We start from the raw sequence: 25938 nt of genomic DNA, 5'->3' as shown, positions 1-25938 counted from the left end.
CCTGCCAACAGGGCTTAAACCGTGACACTTTTCCACTTTTAGTTCACTTTTTGAATTAGATCATAGCTGAAGCTGGTGTCTAAGCAGGTAGAAGGTACATGCATCACGCAAAAAGACATGCCTTAAGAGATACTACTTCTCAAGCAATTCACTCAGAAGTGAATATGTCTGATATGTCCTGTACTGTCTGAGATCTGTTGATGGGCAGAGTTAGCTGGCACATCACTGGTTCTGCCAAAAACAACTGAAGAGACTGACAAGCGCTCAGAAACATCAGGAGCTTGAAAACTCATGAGATCTTTCTGAAAGCATCTTTTGCTTTAAGAATTGAGATTTGCAATGTTTTCTGATCTTAACTTGGAAACCAGGGCAGAGTTTTAATTGGTAACTGAAAAACACTGCAAGTAAAGGCTTTAAGGAAAAGCATTGATGGCTCTTGAAGACACTGAAAGGCCTGGCAAGTATCTCTTTTCTGCATGACCCAAAGTAACACAAAGACTAATTTCAATCCTTAAGCAGAACAGTAGCTTCAAACTCGCATTAAGAAACAACCAGTGTGATGTTGAAGAGTATTCATAATGTAGAAGTTCCTCTGAATTCCCCACTGTCTGCAAAAGTTTATTTTGAGCCACTGGGTTTCTGAAATCCCACCTCATCAGAGCTTGGAGTCAGAGCTGCAGCTATTTCTGGAATGCAAGAACCACAGACACCTGCAGTACTACTTTTCTGAAGGACTCCCTTCTCTTCAGGCAACACTGCCTTGGGCACTGCACACTCATAATGAGACGACATCTGTCCCAGAGTCACCTCCACAGACCCATCTCCATTTCTTATCCTTTAAGCACCCCAGAACACTGCAGCATCCCCATTCTGAAAACACAAAATCTGCATCTTTAAGCCTCAAAACAATATTAAAATCCTCCCCTCTTCTAAGGTTATACCAACATACAGACAGCGCATTGTGGCATGTATGGGAATTAAGCTCACGTACTTTCAAGCTAGCATCCATGAGACCATTCTTCTCCTGTGTAGGGTCTACAAGTCTTCAGAAGCTGGGCAAAATCAGAATCTCTCTGTTCTTACCAAGAAGGGTTATGGGCCAATAACCCCAGGTTTAGATGCTGCTCCACGGTCAGCATCTGCCTCTGTCCTCTCCTGTAGATTGTGGCTTTGTCTGTCTTTATACAAGTAGCTAAGCAGCAGGAAAGCATGCTAAAGCTCAGTGGAAAGGTAAAAAAAAAAAAAGAGAAACCAACTGATGTGTAATCAGAGACAGAAAAAAAAACAAAACATACAAAAGAGATCCCCCTTATTCTTGCAGCACTCTCTCTTTGTATCTTTTTCACCTAAGCTTTTTCCATTGAAAATGACAGAAGGCAATATGTCACCGAGAGTAGAGATGACAACTGCAAACAGTAGGTGTTTTCACTAGAAATTGCCAACACAAATTTTGATGTCTTTCTTCCATGGAGGCCTTCAGGGAAAAAAAATGATTCCTTAGAGGTTTTTTGAAAAGCTGGAATATTGCAATAAAATATAATGCAGTACAATGCTATATAAAATTTATGGGGTGCCTTTTATGAGAACTTCCCAAGGGGCTTCATATAATAGCTATAAAACAGTAAAACACATCATGGCACAGATTTAATTTTGAAAATGGCAGAATATATATTAATGATTTATCATCATTACTCTTCATTGGAGGTCTGTGAATACTAATAAAATGGTTCTATCTAAAGTTGCTTTAGGTGACAGGCATTTAATGTCTAAATATGGTTCATATTTTTAAAAGTTTAATTAGTTGATTAAAACAATACCAAAACAAAACCAAATATGAACTGTTTCAGCCAGGAAGAGTTTCTGAATTATTAGATACTTTAATCTGTTCCCTCAGATTACTGAAGTCCTTCCCTCCCAAACTTAAAAAGGGACAACTGAGATGAAAGCAGCTGAGAACATTGTGCTCATTGAAATATACACCCTTATACCATCTAACCTGTCAAAATGCCTCTTGAGGAGAGTATGTAAAGAAGGAGACAAAGAACAGTAAGTGGGAAAAGCAGAGGAACATATATGATCAACAGCATTAGAAATGCTGCGGATCCCTTTCACACCTCTCCTCTGGCATTGCTATAACTTACTCCTCCTATGCCCCCATCACCACCTGGACCGCCTTACATATTAGAGGTTGACTCTAGATGTACAGTGCAGACCTTTCCCTGCACTCCATGGGTTAATAGGTAGAGACACCATTTTCTATTGAATCAAAGTTTAAGTCCTCTGAAATGAGAAGTAGCACCAGATCTCTAGCAACATGTTTGAACTGCAACTCTGCAAATGAGTTGTTTGAAGAAAGATAAGCCAAGCATGATGCAACACACAATTAATAGGCTGAATAAGTTATGAACTAACCTCAGGGAATAAAATGTGAAGGAATTGTGTCAGGTTTACAGCACTTTGATATAGAAAAGAGGTCAAAGCTGGGGGGGGGAGGAGAAGAATATCAAAGGCAAAGACCAAAGTGGGAACATCAAGTCAGATGGGGCAGTAACAATTAAATGCATTAGTGATTTTGAAAGCTCAGCAACTGTATTTATCTGCTTCTATACACTTAAGACTAAAGTTACCAACATCCAAGGAACCTAGAAGCATGCAGGAAATTGAAAAACCAAAAAGTATCCTGGGGAGTCTGCTGGGCTACTTCTTTCAGCAATCTATCTGTAAGAGTTTAGGTTGAAGAAATAGAGGTTTTGGTTTGTTCTAAACCCCAAGGTCCTTCATCCCACCCTGGAAATGAAATAGAGGACTGTCCTGGGTTCAGCAGTAGCAGTCATTTTTCCCCTTCTTGGTAGCTGGTGCAGTGCAGTGTTTTGACTTTCAGCTCGGGAACAGAGCTGATAACAAGGATATTTTGGTTTGGCCAAGGACTTTGTGAGCCTCATGCTCTGCCAGGGAGGAGGGGGAGCCGGGAGGAAGCAGAGACAGGACACCTGACCCAAACTGACCAAAGAGGTATTCCATACCACAGCACGTCATGCCCGGGATGTAACTGGGAGTTAGCCGGAAGGGCTGGGAGACTGCAGGGTTGGAGGAGGTATCGGTCGGAGCTTGGTCGGGCTGGGGGGGGCGAGTTATCGGTCGGCTGGTGGTGAGATGATGTATTCTCTTCCCTTGTTATTTCCTTTATCATTATTATTATTGGTGGTAGCAGTAGTGATTTGTGTTATACCTCAGTTACTAAACTGTTCTTATCTCAACCCGTGGGAGTTGCATTCTTTTCGATTCTCCTCTCCGTCCCCCCCGGGAGTAGGGGGAGGAAAAGAAGGGGGGGAGTGAGTGAACGAGCTGCCTGACTGGGTTTAAACCACGACAAGGACCATCACAAGAAAGTGTCCAGGAAACAAAAGCTCTGACTTTGAGGCAGATGTCTAGAGACGAGGAAAGTCATTTGTCATGGACAAAGACCACATTTACATGTGATGCACCCAGAAAACCCCAATCTCACGTTCTTTAATTTGACCTGATATTAGCGTATCTGGGAAGACTGGCCTGCAGAGATACGTTCAGCAGAGCATCTGCCTAAGCTGACGCAGCCTTATCCAACAGAGAAACAAGTGACATTCTCACCAGAACACCCCCAGTACACAGACTGCTGTGGATGAGAACAAATGTATCACAGCAGCTGAGCATACTTATTGGCTTTCAGAAGACCTATAGCCTATCCCTGGTGCATGGGAGGCACAACCGTATGCAGGATGTTTTTTTCTCCTCAGGAGAGTAGTTCACAGTGATCTTCTGACCCCATTCATGCACTTGTGGCTGCCTCTACATTGCCTCAGAAAGGGGACATATGGGCATATGCTTCCACCCTCTGTCCCCAGCCTCCATATAGTAGAAATGCATTTGTTCTTTTGCCTGGAAATCACTGTAACAGTGAAGTGACCGTCTGGGTTCCTCAGCTGTCCCTCCAAACACTCTTTAGAAGAAAGCAAGAGATAAAGCCTAGTCTGGTGCAAAGGCAAATCCGGAGTAGTTCTACAGTATGGCAGACAAACAATCTAGCCAGTCATTCCCTGAACCATCTTAGTATCTGTCCTTATCTCTGGGTGAAGCTGAATAAAATCAAGTCATCCATATTAGTTAAATGAAAACGCTTCTGATCGCAAAGCTTTCTTTGTATTTGCTAACGGGAAGGTAAGTTCAAACCTTGCTGTCACCAAAGTCCTTGTGAATGCCACATGGGATGAGTGTTCTCTGTTGACAAAGGACATACACTGGTCAGGGCTTGAAATACACACATACACATTAACATAGCCTGCAATAGGACTTGTCAGCCAGGATATCACCCACCAGGCTTAATAGCTCTGACTTATCCAAAAAAGCTGTAAATGAATAAAATCTGTATGTTTTAAAAAACGGGTAATCAAAGCCCTGCAGTACTGAAATGATAAGCTCAAAGATACAGCATAGGAGAAAGCTCCTTATTGCTTAATCCTCAGCTCTCAAGCAAGCCAAGCGTAAAATCCTTTAATCAAATCTAATAACCTGGGATAATCTTCAAAATAATGACTCCAAGGAATAAAACATTCCTGCATTCATTAAACCCTGAGTTTTTAAAAGAACACTTTAGCAGCAGTGTTAAAGGAATTCTCACATGTTGCATTATGGATAACTTCCCACAAGTAAGAACAAATATTAAAACAACAATAAGAAAATTGATTAGACATTCTGATTGTACTCAAACCACCTTCCTCAATAGACTGCAGCTATTTTTCAAACAGAAAGAAATAACATGAAAGTGTAACTGTATCAAACACTGAAACACTCTGTCCTGAAAAAAATCATCCCAGGTATCAGAAGTATTCACAACTCACAAGAAAAGATTTATTAGGAGGACAAGTCTTGCTTTTGTCCTTTCTTCCTCAGGTTTTTTAGTTGCCAAACAGTCTTTGGGGCCTTTGGGTTCATACACATTAACAAACACACAGCAGCATTCATTTCTAGGAAATTCTGTCTACAAATATTTTGGAGAACTAACAGTACACAAGGCTGAAATGCATTGCCTCATGGACAGTTTTAGTGCCATTGAACACACCTAACTGTACCTTAACTTGAATGATCTCAGGGTCTGACAAAAGCCATCTAAGACCCCTCTCCAATTGGTAGGTGACAGACGATAGACAACTTAGTCCTAGCTCCATCTTTAGCAATTATATTTTGCCTGCATAAGATGCTTTCAGATTTATTCAATTCTGAAGTATAACAAACATTGAAAACAAACAAACAAAATAACCCCAAACAGTCAGAAGCTTATAAAACATTTCATTTCATATGGTGAACAGTCATACCTGTATGACAAACAAATTACCATGAAGACGTTTATTTTTCTGCTCACTCATCAATTGTGAAGTGAGAATGTAGTATTTACACATTTTACACTGTTAAACAGCTCTCAATCAAAGGCTTACATATGAATTTCACTAGCTGTCTGCATAAAGTGAGCAGTTAGTTATGCCATGTGGTATTATCCCTCTTTTCAGTGACTAGGTGTCTGCAATAAAAGATAGGGCAAGAACAAATTATTACTGTCAGTGATATTCCTATTCTTCCTCATGCTATTCTGTATACAAGCCAGTATGGCATTAGTAAGAAGAAGGGTCACTGCCTCCAAATAGTCATGCAAACAAAAATCTCATACCCACACAGAGCAGAAAATTAGGCTGGAAGAAATCCAAGAGGGCATTAACTAGTCCAGCCATCTTCCTGCCTAAGGCAGGATCCCTACAGACATTCCTGATGAGTATTTGTCAAACCTACTCTTAAACCAGATCTAATGGCAGTGTCTCTGCACCTCAATTTGAGTTTTCCACGCTGCAGGTCAGGTCTCTTCCTGTTTTGAAAATGCATTTACAGAAGATCCATTTTTAATTTAAATAGAGGCAATAAAGGGGAAAAAAAAGTAAAAAATAATGACAAAATAAAATAAAGAAGAGAGGATGTTCTCTTCAGCATTCTTTCTGTGTCTTGAACTAGCCCAATTCCTTCCAGATTTCCTTGTAGGTGGTATTTCTAGCTGTTCTCAGCTAGAGAATAAGGCATCACTTTCTTGAAGGGCAGCACCAAAAAGAGCACAGTTCTCAACATAAAGCTATGTAGAAGCAGAAATTATATCACACTGTAGACTGTGCTCCTGTTCACATGCCCTGTGACACTAACTCATTTGCAAAAGCTTGCTATCATTCACGTGTGTCTAGGTTGCAGTCCTCTACAACCTCTTCACCCATCTATGAATATCCAGATAGTTTTCTTCTCATTCTGTACTCATACACTTGATTGTTCTCACATAAACGTAGTTATTCCCTATTAGTATTCTCACTTTTCAGATCATACCTCCATCCTGTCAAGATTTGAATTATTGTCTGTATCACACTGATAGGGATTCTTACCTTAGTATCTTCTCCATTACACAGGTCACTAACAAGACAGTGGGCACAACCAAGCTCAGAGAAGACCCTTGAAGAACTTCACTGACAATACCCTCCATTTCAGCATGAAATGTTTGTGTGCTATGATGTTGAAAGAATGAATCTGCTACCAGTCATTTCCTCTAGACTATACTTCCCTAGCGTCCATTCACATTCTGCACCTTCATGGTATCTTACTCGTCTCCAAGCACTCTCAGGGAAAAAAAAAACAAACAATAAAACACCACCACGACCACACACCAAAGTGCTTAAGGCTGCTAAATCTGCTTTGGCAAAACACTTCGCATGACTCTTTTGAAAACTCCTGCTGTGTTCTTTTGCCTGCTCTAGGCTGGCATTTCACTTCTTTACCTGATGGCAAGTGAACATCAATACAGAATGCATTCACCAGTTCAAGCTTCTCCAAATCTGTCTATTAAGTGTCAATATTTGGACTTCCTATAACTAATGCGCCTTGCTATTTCATCTCACTCTATGTCTTGACCATTTTGATTAGGTCACTGAGAGCTCTTGCAATGCCTTTATTTTCCTTCTTTATATCCTGACCTACTTTCTACATTCTCTATCCTTTCCTCCTGTCTTTGAAGTCAATGAAAGGCTCATAATTTAGCCAAGTTGATCTCTTACTGAGTTCTTATCTCTCCTCCACAAGGAGAGAGGTTTATTAATATTCTTCTTTAAGGAACTGCCAGCTTTCTTAAATTCCCTATTTCATCGGTCTTGCCTTCCAGGCAACACCTAACAATTTTGTGAGTGTTGAAGTCTTCCTACTTGAAATCCACTGTTACAGTTTTGCGACTTATCTTCCTTCAAGTCCTATGAATCATAAATGTATCATATCATAACCATTCTCTCCTAACCTGGCCTTTGCCTAGACATTGTCAAACAACCTGTTTCTTCCTATTGGTCAGTATCTAATCAAAGTTCACCCTATTCTAGTTATCTAAATCATCTTTACCAAAGTCCATCAGAAGCACATTCGAAGAACTTGCTAAACAGAATATCTCTGAAATACATTTTCTTTGCAACAGATATGTGGATAACCAATAACTTGCATTAAGACTTACAGCTCCTTCTGCTTATTCTTCATCCTGCTTGCATTACAGTGATTGCTATCCAGTCCCTTGACTTTATGAAGAGCAACCCAGCCTGGTTTTTATGTCCAAGTCATCATTGTATATGCTGCTGCTGGGACTGATTAATTCAGTCAAAGATCTTCACTAATCTCCATTTTTACCCATCGCCCTGTCAAACATCATTCTTGGGTGAGGAATACAAAGGCCTCATGGTATGTATCCATGCATTTGCTTCCAAGATACATATTGACACTCCCTGTACCCTGACCCCAGACTGATTTCTTTCTCATCCTTGCCTCTTTCCAGCAGCCTTATAACCATTTTGACCTGCAGTACTGAAATGTTCACCAAACAGAATAAAAGCCCCACAAAGAGGGAATCTGAACAGGTCACTGAAATTGAAAGCTGGATCTGTACACAGCTGACCACAGTAGATTAGTTGATTAGTTGACTTAAACAGTTCAGTTTAAAAAGCATTTCATTGCAGAAGAGAGGATGATCTAGCAGCTGCACAAGGGAAGGACAGACGAGAGGACAACTGAAGAGGGTAAAAAAGATGTTCACAGGAAGAACGGTGCTCAGAGAGTCCCTGGCCCTGGAGATTTTTCAAACTGGAGAGGACAAAACCCTGAAGATGCCAAAACCTGTTCTACTGAAGTCTGTGGCTGTGATCCTGTTTCTTGCCTTGTTCCCTCCTTTCCTAATCCTGACTTTTACCATCATACAGTCAGTGTCATAAAGGTTTCCACCAAACTTCACATCCCCATTTCTTTGCTTGTAAGGATGAGGTTCAGCAAAGCATCTACCTACTCATAGGCTTCTCAATCACCTGTGTCAAGAAGCTGTTATCAGTACCTTCCAGAAGCCTGCTGGACTGCCCTGCTGCATGGCCTTTTCAGAAGATATCATGGTAGCTCGAGTCCACCATGAGGTCTAGGGCTTGCAAACATGACTCTTCTGCCACTTGTTTGAAGAATATCTAATTTACATTTTTCTTTGACCTGTGAATGCAACGTGTTCTGTGAAAATTAATACAAAAGCCCAGCAAAGATGGAAATGCATTTACAGATCCATAGCAAGTCTACAGCAAAGTGCATTACTTATTAAAAAATTGCAATCAGGAGGAGATGAAATGAAGATACAAATTGAAGGACCCTTTTCTCTGAAGATGGGGTCATAAAAGACTTTCTTATTAAAAACCAGACAGGATATAGCTATTAAAAAACAAGTCTGTGAGCTCTACTGGAATGGATTTGACACTATTGAAGTCAAGATATATACAGATACGCATATATCAAGCAACAAAAAGAAACAGTTACACAGAACCCTAGAGAAAGGCCAAGAAGATATATCAATAAGCACCTGTAAGCAAAACTGGGAAGTAAATGCAACACGCATGTATTTTGTAAAGGGTGGAAAGCAGGAAGCAATGCCAGTAATACAGCAACTAGCACAACTACAGGAAATACCCTGTTCAGGCAACTGCACAGGTAAATGAAAAAAGGCTGCATTGCCGTGCAACGTTTGGGCTGAAGTGTACTAAAAAGCCAGTGAGATGTGTACTTTAAACACAGAAAGGGATTTTTAAGGACCATTCTTAAGAGATATTATTAATTAAATAGTACTCCAATAACACACATAAAACAAACAAGGTGAACACAGAGGGACGAGTAAAGGTAAAGAAAGCAACCAAATTAAGTACGTTTCGCTAAAGAATACCCTACACAGAGTTCAGAATACGAATATGACCAAACACTGTATATCAGTAAAATCACAGCAGTTCAAAAAAAACGTGGAGCCTGTCCCACCTACTGTAGAAAACCAGGAGACATCATTCAGAGGGGAGCCAAATTGACAGCTCTGATTTTTCCTTGGTTAAGCAATGTTATATCAAAATGTAAAAAAAAACCTTTTTCATATTACCTAGAGAAGCTGCTGAATCTTCCTCACACGGGAGTTTTAGGAAACAGGCTAGACAAAGGTCATACGTAGATAGCCTGGTTTTACCTACACAACTCCATCAAAAAGAGGTGGCCCTCTAGCATATTTACCTTGCACAGTAAACTTCCATTGCAGTAGACACCAATTTCTTCACCTTGGAAGAATCCTAGGCTACAGCACAAGACAAACAAAAGAAGAACTTTTTGGCATCATCAGCAAACACCAACTTTTGACCTGTTGAAAGACATTAAACTCTCTTCACAGAAGCAGCGGGAAGGGCTGAGAACAGTCATGCCACAAAATCACAGAGCAGGTTGTTTATTAGTCTCTTATGCACCCACGAGTTTGAGAGCTGCTTGAAGATGTGTACACAAACTGAAATAGATAGTATGTTTGTTATATTGACCTAAGCAAGGATCTATGAATAACATTTCCAGGTTTCCTATGGAGCTGCAGTTTCAAAGCAGAAACCAATCAATGGGTACTGGCTGCAAGACCCAGAAGAGAAACTAACAGACATCACCAAAGAGGATTTTGCAAATATAGAAATACTTCATCAGAACTGAGGTTCAGCTTGGGTGCTATTAGTAACAGCACAAACACTTCTGAAAGCAGCTAATGATCTGAAACAAGCAGTAAACCATCATGCAAACGTGATAAAAAGCTTTGCACTGAATCTGCAAGTCTGCAAAATGAACCAGATACAAATCACTCAAGAAGAAACATTGCAAATAGTAGGGAATCAGTCTGTATGCATATTTCTGCTATCAAAACACCAACACTGGGGTGCTTTTCAGGGCTGAACAAAACAGCTCCTACAGTGATGGAATACCAGAATGAATACCAGAATCAGAAAATCCCAATAAAAGTAAGATAGTTCTCATTTGCCCACAAATAAATGGAGGCATTAAAGAAACACTGATATGCAAAATCAATCAAGAGATGCTGAAAAAGAAAAAAAGTATTTAAAAAAAAGAAAAAGTGTTTCCACACAGTTACAGAAAAAAATAAAAAAGGCAAGAACTTGGCAAAATGGACAGTGCTAAGCCAAGCTATAATGTTCCAGAAAGAATCATTTCAATCACAGTCACTAATGAAAGATGAAAGATGAAGACAAGACTCTTAAGAGAATCAGGCTTTTGAGAATCCTGAGAATTTGACAAAATCAAGTGAAAGGGGTAGGCACCTGAAAACACCTGCATTAACAGCTCAGCAGCATGTTGCCCCAGAGAACTGCAAAACTGGCTTAGAAAGACTGTGCCCCCTCCTAAGACACTGAGACACATTAAAGATCATGAAAGCAAATTAAAGGCTCTTTACTGTGAGGATGGTGAGGCACTGGCACAGGTTGTCCAGAGAAGCTGCGGCTGCCCCATCCCTGGCAGTGTTCAAGGTAAGGTTGGAACCGGCTTGGAGCAATCTTGTCTAGAGGAGGGTGTCCCTGCCCATGGCAGGGGTGTTGGAACTGAGTGATCTTTAAAGTCCCTTTCAGCCCAAACCATTCTGCAATTCTACAATGTCTATGAAATGTCCTTCCTTTAAATAAAATTGTCTTTGATGGTCAAAGGGTACAGTCAAGCAGCATTTTTTTTCTGTCACTTTGAGCATTACACAAGAACCATGCTTGCTAAAGAGTTCAAAAATGTTGAAGAATGGTGATTAAAGAGCTATTTTGTAGTGAACTCTGCACAAGCTGTTCCTGTAGTCCAATTCATTCTCTTCAGTACTCTGTAACAAGAATGAGTTAAGTTTACATCATTCATTATTACTGCTGCAATCATAGTCTTGAGACAAGATTCATATTAATCATTTCTGCTTTTGTTGCATCATTTGTCAAGAAAATGAAGAATAAGAATTTCAGCACCTAATATGCGCTGTGAGTTATAGGTCAGTGGCAGGATTATACCTTAGCTTTTCTGATAGTTGTTAGCTCTCCATCCTACCTTTCTCTGCATATATCTGCTTGAGAACTGACTTAAAACCAACCCTCACTTAACTTTTCTGGAGAAATCCTTCACTTCTGGATCTGGCCAAGCTGTGACACCTCATAAACATCCAAAAGAGGGTAGTAAATCTATTAATAAAACATTCCTCAGCCATAAATCTGTTACCAGGTCAATCCATTTTGAGGAGCTTGCTTCCAGCTTCCCTCTGAGAGCCTTAGCATGAATATAGTTCTTTTGCAGTGTTACAAGGTCACAGGGCATCAGCACCCTTTGGTTTTTGTGTGTGAATCAGGTAGTGGCAGGAGGGAGGCATGTATAAAGACACGAGTGCATACACATAAATTTATATGAGTGTGTACATTGATTCTTCACATAAAAATGTCTGAGGTATTTGGTGCTTTCATTACCCTAGTCTTTACTGGGAAGGTGTTCTCTCAGTCCTTCTACATCCCTGTGCTTAGGGCAGATGAAGGGCAGTGAAGTACTACTTGCGGCAGATCATCATCAAGTTAGGGCCTACATAAGCATGTACCAAGGGATATGAGACCAGGCAGGATGCATTCATGGCAATTGGCTGATGTCATTAAGAATCTACTAAGTCTTTGAAAGGTCACAGTGACAGGGGAGGCTTCTGACGACTTGAAAAAGTCAAGTATCCTGCGCATCTCCAAGGACAGCAAAAAAGAGAAGCTTGAGAAATGACAATTCAGCCTCACCCCAGTCCTGAGAAGGTTATGGAGCATATCCTTCCTGAAGGAAGTTCCAGGTACGTGAACAGGCAGGCATTTGGGATCAGCTAGCACAGATTTGCCAGGAGAAATCATACCTGACAAACCTGATTGCATTCTACAGCAAGAGGACAAGAAAAGAGCAACGGATGTGGATCTAGCAAAAATTTTGGCAGTGTCCCATGATACCCTTATAGCCATGTTGGTGGCGGATGGGTTCTGAGAAAGGTGAGCGGATGACTGTCTGAACTGTTAGGCAGATGTAATATTAATAAGAGGATAAATGTACAACCGGAGGCCAGTTGCTGGTGCTATTACTCAATCACTGACACTAGGGCCAACAGTGTTTAACAGTTACATTAACAACTTGGGCAAAAGCATGGACTCCAATCAGCAGTTTCACACAGATGATACCAAACAGGAGAGAAGTCAACACATTGGAGGGCTACCATTTATCATTTGGGGGTACTTAACAGACAGGAGAAACAAGCTGGCAGGAATTTCCCAGAGTTCAGCAAATGCAAAGCCCTATACATGGGAAGAAATAACCTGCATGGTGACAGGTGAGAGAAAATCAGCTGGAAAGCAGCTCCACAGATAAGGACCCATAGGTCCTGGTGGACAAATTGAGCACGAGTGAGCAGTACACCTGCACAGCAAATAAAAGCAACCAAATACTGGGCAAAGCACAGGCAGCAAGTCAAGGGAAGTGATTTTTTTCCTCTTTATTTGGCACTTGTAAGGCAGCATATGGAGTACAGCATCTCACTTGGGGCTCCCAGATACAAGAGGGACACAGACATACCAGAGTACAGCAGATGGCCACCACAACGCTCCAGGGCCTAAAGCACATAAAGTACTATGAGAGGCTGAAAAAGCTGGGCTGGTTCAGCCTGGAAAAGAGGGAGTATCTAAGGGAGGATGTTATCACCATCTTTAACTACCTAATGGGTGAGTTATAAAGAGAAGACACACCAAAATTTTTCTTCAAATGAACAGCAATATGACAAGGGATAATAGATTCCAGTTACCACAAGGAAAATTCCTATTAGATATAAGTAAAAGCTTATCGCCATAAGGGTAGTCAAAGCCTGGAATCAGTGTCCTCAGAGACTGAGGAATCTCCATCCTTAGAAATATTCAGAACCCAACTGGAAAAACCACTGAGCAACATGACCTGGCACTGAAGTTAGCCCTGCTTTAAGCAGAAGACCAGAGAGGCCTCTTCCAACCTAATTTGCTCTATGAGTTTGCGATATAAGATAAAGTTCAACATCATCCCTTACTCTGCCTTTTTCTTCAGCCTTACAAAGTTATTTGTGTTGCTCTCTCAAACACTCAAATGGCCCCTCCTCAGGGAGCCTTCTTCCACATCTTTAAACCTTTTGAAATATTCTAATGTAGCCTATAATTGCATTCTACCTTTGTATTATGTATGGAAAGCAGCACATTTTTGATATGAAAAATAAAGTCACTTGCAATGTACATGCTAACAACAGGGAAGCTTGAAGTGGAATTAATGACTGATGAAACTACAATGAATTGAGAAAAGGGTAATGAGCTCCCTGTAGCCTCTACCATGCTGCCCACATTCCATTATCCTCTAAAATCCCTTACTTCAAAAGTGTAGATTAAAATAATGTGAACTGAAATTAATGGCAACATCACCTTAATTAACACAATAGTGCAAAGCAGTTTGAAAGTAGCTCTGAATGGCAATGAACAGCAGCCATAGAAGCAAACAGATGTATGGATAGGTGTTCCAGAGAATTCTTTTCTGTAAATAATTTCTTGCATAGGCGTTGATTCCAGGAAAGTATTTATAACTCTTCCTTATTCCAAATGTATGTTAATATTTCAAATTAGATGTTCCAAAACATTCACATCAAAAAAAGAGAATAGGCAGATTTCTGATTTCATCATAAACTTGCAGCAATGGAAATTGTACAAAGCTTTTGAATATATTTGTGTAACTTTATGGATTTCAGTCAAATTCTCAAGTTCCTGCAGGCCTTCCAACAGCTGCCTCCCACAACAGACAATATCACAGAGGAGAATGAAAAATGGGGAAGCCTCTATCCTGCTCCAAGACACTTCTTGCATACTAAATTGTCTCCCAAATGGTATCACAGGGAATTTTTATACGATTTATTGCCATCCTCCTTCACAGTCACCATTTTAGAACAGCAGGATATCTTTGGAGCTCTGCTGGAATGAACAATTAGGTTTAAACCATTATTAGGGTTCTCCAGGGACAGATATTTACAGAAGAGGAGAGAAGGTTCAATGCTATCAGTATCTTGGAGTCTTTGCTCAGAAAAACGTAGGGTTTTTTTCACTGCTGTAAGTTGGACTGATTTAGATTATTGCTCAGTTCTTGGGCAGGCTGACTTGTACATTAATATCATTTCCATCTCTGGCCCCAGATTTAAGGATTTTTTTAAGAGAATTTTTTTCTCCAAGTAACACACTCCAGCAAACACAGTTTATATTGGGAAACTGACAGGAGGAGACAGGCTGTGTTAGCTGTACCATTGCGCTGCGCTTCTGACTTCAGGGCTCGAAGTAGTTCAGGGCACAGGCAGGACCAGCTACAATTTGCTGGCACCTGTCCCTAAAAACACATGGACCTTCAGCAACCACTGTCCCAGCTCACATCCCTGGCAGGGACACACACGTTCCAATAAGGCAATTGCTTCTTCTTCCTCATACATTTCCTGAGCTGTGCTGGGAAAGCCACAGAAGGTATCAAGCATGAATGGTGTAGAAATCACTGGCTATCAGAGTATCTGCTGCCCTGACACTTCTCTTTAAAGCCTGTTGCAATAACTGTGGTCTAAGATCTGCTCCTAAGGGTAAACTCAAATTTAAGGACACTGATGTTGCCCACCACCACAGTGTTGCAAGGTGCACAGCACTGTGGTCCTTCTTACATGCAAGGTCTTTGGTATTCCTTCTCTTGCTTGAGAGCTCTAAGCTGTATTTGAGGTTGTTCACTGAGCAACCACTATGAGCTAGATAATGAGGTGCAAAATAAAACTGAATAAAGTCTATAGAAATGTGATGACTGTCAGGTCTCCTTCATATATTCCCTTACAATAATTCCAGGCTTCTTTAGCTTTCACTAGGCTGCAGTAATCACAAGAGGCCAAAAATTGCTATTCTCATCAAACTCCATTTTTTTTCCCTGGCTGGTGCAGCCTCTATGGCAACAAGATACAGACAGTCTCCTTAAGCTGAAGTTTTGTAGCAGTAAAACAAGGGAAAGGAAAACTTGCAGGGCAAATAAGTGCTCTTCCATGTTATCTAGCTGTGTACTGTCTCCTTATCAGTAGGTTAGTCCTGGGGGCTATGCACTCTGCAATTGAGACTCTTTTTCCCATGTTTGGATACTGGCTTTAAATGACAGATGCCTTGCTTGTGAAACACAAACGTGATCTTGAGGGTAAAAATAGCCAGAAGGCACCTTAGCAGCAGCTTTTCTCATATGCCATAGCTATGAATTTGCATAGCTTAAGGGATGCTGAGTAGCACTGCCTCAGCTGCTCACCCAGCTTGCTGTATTAATGCGTGTAAATCATGCCGTGTCCTCTCATGGGATGGCACTGGTGATAGCTAGGATGCAGCCTCAGGGCCACTGTGCTGGCAGGTATGCTTGCTCTTCTCTTGTTCCAAGCTCACACCGAAGCAACTACAGGTGTCTGGTGCATACATGAAGTGTATAGCCCGCTCAAACTCCAGATGCATTCACATTACTATGGGTACACTTTTTCACATGCAGATCAAGAGCAAACCAAGTTCATAACCATCTACAAAAGACTTACTGTATTTGTATTCTGCCTCCTTTTGCAAAGGTTAGATCCCTAGTTCATATTTCCTCCAGCTCCCTGCAAAAGACACTTTTAGGATCCAATTTACCTGACCTATTGACTAAAAGGAGCACAGGCTGTCTGTGTTCAGCTGCAAATGACTAGATTACAGACATGTAGAGCTGAACAGGATGAGGTCACCCTTAATAACCATACAGCAAACTGAACTGAGAGAGAATGATATCAAGCCTGCATTAAGTAGTTCTGACACCCAACAGATGGAGCAGACCCTCCACTGGGCTTATCTGAAGCAATTCTGCTGACTTCTGTGGAGCTGCACTGCAGACCATCATTACTTTCGTGAATTAAAGCCTGGCTCTTTAACATGGTTCCATTTTAAACAGCATTTCTGGAGTCCACTTTAACTTGGGGTCCAATGAGTGCAACAAAGGACTCAATTAAAATGAAAGAGACTATAATCTGTCTTTTTACTGTTCTTTGTTTCCCCTAGACAAAACACTTGCAGATTTATAACAAACAAGATAACAAAGTGCAATACAGCTATTATTGTATGCATCAGCACATGAAATATGACCAAAACTCCATCTGCAAAGCTATCACAAGAAATATTGTTTGTACTGAGGGTTCATAAAGTGCTCTAGCAGGTCATTACATTTATAGTCTATTTTTTCTTTCCTTAAGATTTAACTTCAATTTTTACTCAAAAATCTAGGGCCAGAAAAATCACATTTGGGCTTAAAAAAGAAGTAACAATCCAACTCTTTCACTCATTTCCTCTCAATTTGATAAGTTAGTCTTGGTACCCAACTTAGATTCTTTCTCCAGAAATGCATAGTCATTACAAAGCTACAGTCTCTTAAAGCAAAGAGCCAATATTTTATGAATCATTACAGTAAAATAGAGTTTAGAGTAGACTTTAATATTCCTATTTCCCAGTTGTGTTGCAGCAATCTAGCAGCCCTCATGAAATATCAGCAAACCCCGTATCACCCTTAGTACTTGTTGGTCTTTTCCTGGTTTCAGATTAATGTGCCAACAACAAAGCTCCATAATGAGAAAGTATATCTGCTTATTGCTCAGAGAGAGGACGGAATTTGATAGCTCCCTGAACTGTGTTCCTATTACTGAAATCCTTTCTTGAAGTGTGTTATGCTGGAATGCTTCTCAAAAAAAAAAAAAAGGGGAAGCCTAATAGGACCAAACCTAGAAGTAAACCCCGGATTATTTCTCCATGGAGAAGTAACCTAGGGTTTACTTGTTTCACTATGGACAGTGTATACCCTGCATAGGCTGAAGCAACAGGCATTGCTTGCTATGGAGCAGAGGTCACAGAGACTTGTTGATACTCAAGCAACACTGAGAAACAAATGTCTTGAGTCATGATGAGCATATTTTTATCATTTTATTTAATTTTCCATTCCTGTAGCCCTGAAGCTCACAAAACCTTGTGACAGGGTTGCCTTTGTCATTAGCAGGGATGATGCAAAATGACAGTGGTAGTTGCAGGAAGTTGTCTTCAGGTATTGATGCCTACTGAGCTGGCTTAGACAACTTTGTAGAAGTCTCCTTTCAGATGAACAGGCAAGAGGAAAGGGTGAAAAGAAAAATGTTACAGTTTTTCTTAAATTATCAGTGAAGCTTAAGAGGCAAAGCAATAGAATTATTAAGCCAAAACCAATTAATATACATCTCCTGTCTATAAGTCAGGTGAGCTCTTAACAACACCATGATGGCTATGGAACTCTGAAATCTAAAAATAGAAACATCCCATGAGAATATAGGACTGCCCGTTCACAAGACCCTGTTGACATCGTGACTGGAGATCACCACATTATATTTTTGTTATCATCATTCTCAGAGTGTGGAGAGCAGGAAAAGGTTCACAAAGGATAAAGAAAAGTAATTCAAGGTCTGTAAAATCAGCTTTGCACACAGAGATTTCAAGACAATTTAGCTTAATGACGAATTAGGCGATAAATACCTATTCAAAGAGGAGATTTTTCTGACTTTAACAGGATCTTTAGGTTAGAAGACAAAGGCATAAGATGGCCCAATGTCTGAAGTTAAATAAATTCCAGCAAGAAATAAAATTAAATTTTTATGCAAGAATAATTAATGACTAATGGGTGCTTACAAATTACTAGAAGGTGCCAGCCATCCCTTACAGCCAAAAAAAAAACCACCACCTTTCTAAAATACATGTTTTGGGAAAATAACACTTATTCTGAGAGACTTAATGCAACACATGTTTCAATAAATCCCAATATACTTTTATAGGCATTCCCTTTCCCCATGTTTCTGCAGAGGAAAATAATGCTGTGTTCAGAAAGTGCTACAGAAATTACTTTCGAAGTAGTTTCTTACATCAGGAACCACGTCTTTGTGTTTTTCATTTGGCATTTCTACAAGGCAGATAGGCATTAGCCAACAGCTGGGATTTCAACTCAGGAAGATGATAGCTGCATCAAAAACGTTCAAGTCCAACACCCAGCAAGGTGTAGGACTTGAATGTGAAGGGGGGCAAATTTAACCCTGCAATCACCTAGGTTCATCAGAGAGAGAAAAGCTGGGGTATGGAGGTGCCAATCCTTTCTATTTTCATGCAGAGCATTCTCAGATGGATAGACATCAGTATTTTATTTCCTGCCTACACACAATAGCAACATATTCCTTCCCACTCTCTATCCAAACTTTGCCAAGCCTCTTTCCCCAGTCAGAACAAGTACCTAAATCAAAATGATCACACCCCTCCCCCCCCTTGCTGTTCAATAACTAGAAAGGCCATATGTGTGCACTACCCACATAAACAGCATCTCTCTTTCAAAAGGCAAGAGCACAAGTGCCCTCTGGTTGCTTAAAAAAAAAAAAAAAAAATCTAGATTTGTCTCTAAAAATTTCCCAAAAACAAATTATGTTCTTGCTTTTTATCTCATTTACATACTAAATTGTTCATGCTTTCTAATTATATAGGAATATACTTCAAAAATAAATCTCTACAAAAAGAGTAGGTGTTTTAATATTGCTACAAAGTTCTACTCCCAGTCCTTGCTTAGAATAAAATTGACCTAGTGAATTACATGTAAAACAAGAATAAACCTTGCTCTCTTGATCTTCTAACATGCCAAGATGGGTTTCAGGGAATGCCCATGGGTGATGTATACTGACAGGCTATTTGTAATTCAGAGAGTATCTGTTGAGTGTTACTGACGCTTTACACTAAAAGACAAACAGAGAATTTTGTAGGCAATCCTCCATCCATTCCCATAATTAGGAAACTGCCATCAATTTTCAAAAGATTTGGATCACGAGTCCTGTCCCAACCATTTTTCTAAGATTGGTTTGGGACTAAAAGGGGTTGGGCAATCACACTGCCTTTGTCTGTCCTCTTCACATCTGAGCTGCTAAATCAGTTTCAGTGAGAATCTGGAGAAAGTAACTGAAGTCTTAAATGCAAATTGTCCCTAAAAGTTTTGCAAAAAGAGGTTCCAATACAGGCAAGAGAAATCAGTTCAGCATGACTTTAATTATGGAATTAGACATCAGAGAATCCCCCTGAGTGCAGACTGTTACAAATGCAGTTACAAATTCAGAAGTTTCAGTCAGAGCCTGCACTCAATTTGATGAGGAACAATCCAAGCACACAATATAAAGCCACAGGAAGCCAAGATTTCAGTTCCCTCAGTCATAGAGCAAACTTTTCATTTTATTTTTAAACCTGCCCTGATCTCATTTCTGCAGCTCTTCTCAATGCTTGCAGGCTCAGCACTAGCAAGTTAACTCTCACTCACAAGCCAACTTTACCAATATTCAGATGCTACTCACCAGCAACATGTTGCAGTTTAATGAAATGAGATATTAAGGAAAAGCAGCTTAGACTCTTCCAGAAGCTGCTGATGTCCATGTAAGAAGCACTGCCAGTTTCAAGAGGTTTTGCTAGAGCCTAGGGGATTTTTTATTAGAGCCTTAGGAAACAAATGAGATTTAAAGAAGGATAAGGATTGCAATTAGCACACAAGATAATGATTCGGAAAGTGTAGAGTACTGCATGAAAGGTAGAAGGATGCCAGAAGCAAGAGAAAGAGAAAGTTGTGAGGTAGGAGGAGATGCTGGCAGGCTTAGAACAATGTGCAGCCTCTGAATATGTAGTTGGTAAGACTAGGGGAAAAAGCGGGCCCCCTCTGGAAGGGGGCAGGATATGGAGAAGGCCAAGGTCCTCAATGACTGGTTTGCCTCACTTTTCACCAGCAAGTGCTCCAACCACATCACCCAAGTCACAGAAGGCAAAGGCAGGCACTGGGCAAAGAACCACCCAACTTAGGAGAAGATCAGGTTTGAAACCATCTAGGGAACCTGAAGGTGCACAGATCCATGGGACCTGATGAGATGCATCCACAGGTCCCGAGTCAGGGCAATCCCAAGCACATATATAGGCTGAGCAGAGACTGGAGTGAGAGCAGGTCTGAGGAGAAAGATTTTGGGGTGCTGACTGATGAGAAGGTCAGCCTGGCTCAGCAATGCATGCTTGCAGCCCAAAAACCTACCTCTATGCTGAGCTGCATCAAAAGGAGCATGACCAGCAGGTCAAGGGAGGGGATTCTCCTCCTGTACTCCACTCTCATGATATACCACCTAGCGTACTGCATTCAGATCTGTGGTCCCCATCATAAGAGGGACATGGACCTGCTCAAGTTCAGAGAAGGCTATGAAGATGATCAGAGGAATGGAGCACCTCTCCTATTAAAACAGGCTGAGATAACTGAGCTTGCTCAGCCTGGAGAAGAGAAGGCTTAAGCAAGACCTTAGAGCTGCTTCCAGTGTCTAAAGGGGCTGACAAGACAGCTGAAGAGTGACTTTTTACAAGGGCATGTAGGGATAGGACAAGGGGTAATAGCTTTAAACTGGCACCTTTAGATTAGACATTAGGAAGAAATTCTTTTGCTGTGAGGGTGGTGAGGCCCTTGCACAGGTTGCTCAGAGAAGCTGTGGCTGTCCTATCCCTGGCAGGGTTCAAGACCAGGTTGGACAGGGCTTTAGCAACCTGGCCTAATGGAAGGTGTCCCTGCCTGTGGCAGGGTATTGAAACTGGATGAGTTTTACAGTCCCTTCCAACCTAAACCATTCTATGAATAGCAGGCAAATGATAAAGTCAAAACACATCAATTGGAGAAAAGGAGGCAAGAGAGTCTGGCAAGGACAGGGACCTAAGGAATATCACATTGAGTATAAGAAATGGTACGAAACTGCCAAAAAAAACTTTGCTTCATTTGGCAAACACACAGCTCTTTAGGAAAGGTGCACCAAATCAGGTGGTTACTTTGCATAAAGCCGTTTTCACCATCATATTTACATACACCTTCACAACTCAAGTTTAATTTTTCATCTCCTCCAAGACATCAATAGTCTATTGATTTCTTCATTGCAGAATACATTGGCCTCAACTTGAGTACAAAGGAGATTAAAATGGCCATTGATTTAGAACAGTGAATTAAAGTCAGTGTTGACACACTCACAGCTACTCACTGAGAAACAGGACCACAACACTACATACCCAGCTCACCATGAAAGCAAATATACAGAGCTGCTATGTAAACTGACAGCCGGATGAAGGATCAGGCAGCCAAAATGTTAGGTCCAGTGGAAAATAACCGTTTCTGTGGAATCAAAAGTTTCAGCAGGATCATTTCTGTTTCCTAAAGAAAACCATTTAATTTCCACTCCTAACCTGGTTATAAGTAAAGTGAAAAAACTATGGAATGATTAATAATATTAACTTATCTTCGCTAACTATGCGTCTTGGTTTGTACTTATCTTTCTGGTCAAACTCTTCTTTCATTTCCTCAAAGTCCCAGTGATTGTTTCCTTATGTTCTTTAGCCACTTTCATTAGGCGAGGTGCTGTTCTATACTTCACCCTGGTAAACCTGGGATCACTTCAGCAAAGGCAAGCTGTTGATTTGTTGTTTTAAGGGAAGTTATTTCGGATTCATACATGTGTAATTGGAATTGAGGCTTTGCCCACTGATTATAAACAGAAGATATGCACATTTTTTTTGAACCTTTAAGGCTACAAAGTCAGATACAAGACTTTTAAGACTTTGACACAAACTTATTTGTACTATTACTCCTTACTGCATCACAAGATCAGAGTTTAATACACTCATTAATCAAAATGTGACAAGAGTTTAAGATCAGGCTAGCTACATTTAATACACAGTGGAGGCAAAGGTCTGGGCATTTTAACTTGCTCAGCAAAGTCTGAGCAGGAGATATGACACTGGCTATTTGCTTAGTCTGATGTAACAGGCAACAGGACAGCACACAACACTCCGGGGAAGTCTTGTGCATGCCAGTGATAAACAAGGTTTCCCAAAAGTTCTCTGGAGTTGTCTAAACAGGTTGTCATGTTACAGTGCTCACAGACAAAACCCTTCTTTAACTAAAGGGTTTTACTGGATTGACAAGAGCTCAGTTCCATCCTTCTCGTTCAACAAATGAGGATTGGGTTAACACAAGGCTAAACCCAGGGATAACACAGACCTCAGGATCAGGCTTGGATTGCCCAGCCTTTGTTTTCATTGGTCTTATATCCAAAAACCCCAAAGCCAGTCTAAAGCAAACACATATAAAACCGTTCAGATTCTGTTCAATGGAACAACAAATTGGACACTTAGGAAGAAGAAAATGTGACCAAAAAAACCTAAAAATGTCAGACTATACATGAAGTGAAACAATTTGACACATCCCATTTAGCAGCAGAAGGTGCTAAGATTTGAAACAACATTGCCATTATATATTATTTACTGCATTTGTCAATTGAAAACACTGTAGTGATCATGCATGCTGTCTAAAAATGCTCCTCCACTGTACTCAAAACAGCTGAGGGATATAATTTTAAGAGAACACATCTGCTGATCTGTGTCTTACAAGTTGTTAAAACATGAGTGCTCTCTAACCTTAGCTTCAGCTGCTTCCAAGGTAGGGGAATTCCTGCTGCTGCAGAATGGACTTCCCAGACTGCACTCAGCATGATGTGACTTCTGACCTCCGTCATTAATCTTGCCTTCAGAGTTTAGTATCTGACACGTTTTTTGTGCAGCAGTCATCCCTGGCAGAACTGCAGGAGGAACCTCAGGGAAGGAGATTACGGCACAAGCCAGTCACCTTTATTTTCTCTGTGAAGCTGGCTCCTGGTCAGATGCTTCTTCAGATCCAATTATGTCTTTGAAGTCAGCCTGACTTTGAAGCTTGCAAGCAACAGAAACTGTAACATTCAGAAGATTTTTGATAGGATCAGACCCAAGCAAGAATGGCTTTCTTGCCTGTACTTCAAGAAAAGGTTTGCCTTAACAGAACGCACATGATCGACTAAATGTCACTGGTAAGTCTATGACTTAAAAGACCTCAGAAGTTACTCACAGGAGAGTTTTATGCTGTGTAGTGGATCTCTGATTCCACCGAGTCGTAGGTTCCTGTTTAAATACACCATGATTTATACCCTAATTAGGCTATTCATTTAGCAAGCCTAACTGCATACTGATTTCACTATCTTCTAGGAGAAAAAACTTGGAGAGACTAAGTAAAGTAGGAGTGATATTCAAGTTCAGGTAGACATCTGCATCTGTCATTTTCTTTTCCCCAAGTGTGAATCCAGTCATATTAAAATATTATGTTAACACACAAACATATTAGATGATATTATGAGATAAAAGCTCAAGCATTCTGTAGTCAGGCCACATCTTCGTATTCCAAAGAAAGACACTATCTAGGAATACCTACATTAGTATTTCATGTTCCATTATAGGACAATGGGATATTTAATAACAAAGTAATCTCATTGATCTGAATGTCACAATTTAAGTTTTACTCAGAATAAAAGAAAATGCAGTTGCATTTAATTCATTATCTCTTACATCATAACATTCTATGATCTATAGCTGATCTTTCACTGGTATTACTAGCCATGGGAAATACCCACTACAACAACATTTAAGGTTAAAAAAATAAACTAAAATATAATAGAAAGAATGTTTTATTTCTATCCTAAGTTTTCGGATTTTCCTCTAAAGGCAAAAGACCAGTGTTCTCTCAATGACAAGAGAGCTAACAGGAATCCTAAGGAGAATGGAAGAAAGCCCTAATAACTCATCTCAAAATAATTAAAATAGCTCTGCAGCTATTTAATCTTGCCAAATTAAAGAGGGATTCCCCACACACATCTGAAGTATGCTTGGGAAAACTGCTACCAGAACATGCGCAAAGAGATGATAGTTTGTTGTACCTGCTAGCGCCACATCCCAAAACAATATATATAATCTTTTAGCAGCCACCAAATACATTGGGCAGGGTGAAAACATGCTACAAAGAGGCTCCCATTCTGCAGAAACTTCAATTATTTGCTTTAGTCTCATTGAACTCCATGGGTCTTACACAGGAAATACACTTTTTGAAGCACAGTGTATTTTCCTCAGTGAGGATGGCCTGTTAAACTCTGGACTAAGTTCTTGCCCTCATATAAGCATTTCTCATTAGGTACCTGGAGAGCAGTCATTTTTGACCTAAAACTAAGATCAATGTCTTCACTGACATCTTCAAACAATCCATTCTGCTCTCATCTACGTTGTCCCTCTGCCAGTACTGGGAAAATGAAGCAACAGGACTAAAGCTGCATGGTTCAGCCTCCCCTCTGTGGGAATCAATAACAAAACACCCGCTAGCTTCTGTAAGACAGAAATAAACCTTCAAAGTCTGGGAGCTTGCCCTGAAGTCCAGCAATGCTTAAGAAGAAAAAATAATAATAAAATAAATTAACTAAAAAAAAAATCAGATAAATGGCTTCATGGTGTTTCTAATGCATTTACAATTTGCCTTATGTAAGTGGTCTTAGCTTCATAGTGAATCATGGAATAGCAGGCTGTAAGGGACCTCAAGGATCATCTGATCATCTGGAGCAACCATCTCTAGGCAAAGCATGATCCAAACTAGATGTCTCAGCACGCCATCTAGCCACATCTTAAAAGAGCTCAATGCTGGGGAATCCATCACTTCCCTGAGGAGATTATTCCAATGGCTGATTTTTCTCACTATGAAAAATTTTTCTCTTGTTCCCACAATTAAGTTGAACCCATCATCCCCTACCTTTTCCATCTAATTCCCTGTAAAAAGAGAGTCTCTGTCCTTTTTCAGCCACCGTTTTAGGGTTGAAAACAAGTCAGGCTGGACCTGAGGCCACTGAACAATTGACATAATTCCAATAAACACACTAAGATGTTATTCACATACTTATAACAATGTAGTTTCTTATCAGCTCCCAAGAGAGAATTGTCCATGAACTACACATAGAGCATGAAAACAGAATGTTGTTGTCTCTTTTTCTTAAGCTCTTCTTCTACAAAATTGCCGAGTTCTATAGAACTGGATAATTCCACACTGAACTGACAACCTAAGCTAAAAAAATAAGGGTTTAGCTTCTCATTTAATAATTCTGAAAATGTGATTTATTCCCAAGTAAGTACTTCTGCATTCAGTGAGTAAATGCCACAAAACAAAAAGAAAACTCTGGCAGTCACCAATGAACCAGATGCAGAAAAACTAGATGCTAGGACTTTACAAGTCCAGGCAAACACTAAGAATTGTTTTCAAATATATCTATGGCCACTGACACGGGTTATGTATCTGTCCCTGAAGGACAGATCAGAAGCACTATGGTCATCTTTAATCTTGCAATATATTTAGCTTTGCAGTTAAATTTTTGTACTTATTACTTTAAAAAAGAGGTTCTTAATGCATGCAAGGAACTAAAAAAAAAATATATTCCTTTAAAATTTATATAAGTAACCCAGTATTTTCTTCTGATAAAAGAACATCAGACATATGGTAAGGCACTTGTATACTTCAAACACTATGGTAATTCTCTTCCTCCTTATCTTTACTGAA

The 25938-nt window shown here is 40.2% G+C and overlaps 1 long non-coding RNA gene across 2 annotated transcripts; it reads right to left on the bottom strand.

The window, feature by feature from the left end:
* Positions 1–4862: 4862 nt before the first annotated feature.
* Positions 4863–23479, bottom strand: LOC134165135 (uncharacterized). Of its 2 annotated transcripts, none has more exons than XR_009965385.1 (4): positions 23422–23479; positions 22959–23266; positions 8417–8562; positions 4863–5551 (listed from the first exon to the last, which is right to left on the bottom strand). It is a non-coding gene; the product is annotated as an uncharacterized LOC134165135 (long non-coding RNA). The 2 variants fall into 2 exon arrangements; XR_009965386.1 differs by having other exon boundaries at positions 23167–23266.
* Between the last annotated feature and the right edge of the window lie 2459 nt (positions 23480–25938).

Source organism: Pezoporus occidentalis, unplaced genomic scaffold, assembly GCF_034315485.1.
Source record: "Pezoporus occidentalis ecotype Australia unplaced genomic scaffold, CSIRO_AGI_Poc_V1 ctg23, whole genome shotgun sequence".
Taxonomy (NCBI): domain Eukaryota; kingdom Metazoa; phylum Chordata; class Aves; order Psittaciformes; family Psittacidae; genus Pezoporus; species Pezoporus occidentalis.
This window is presented reverse-complemented; position numbering and strand designations above follow the sequence as displayed.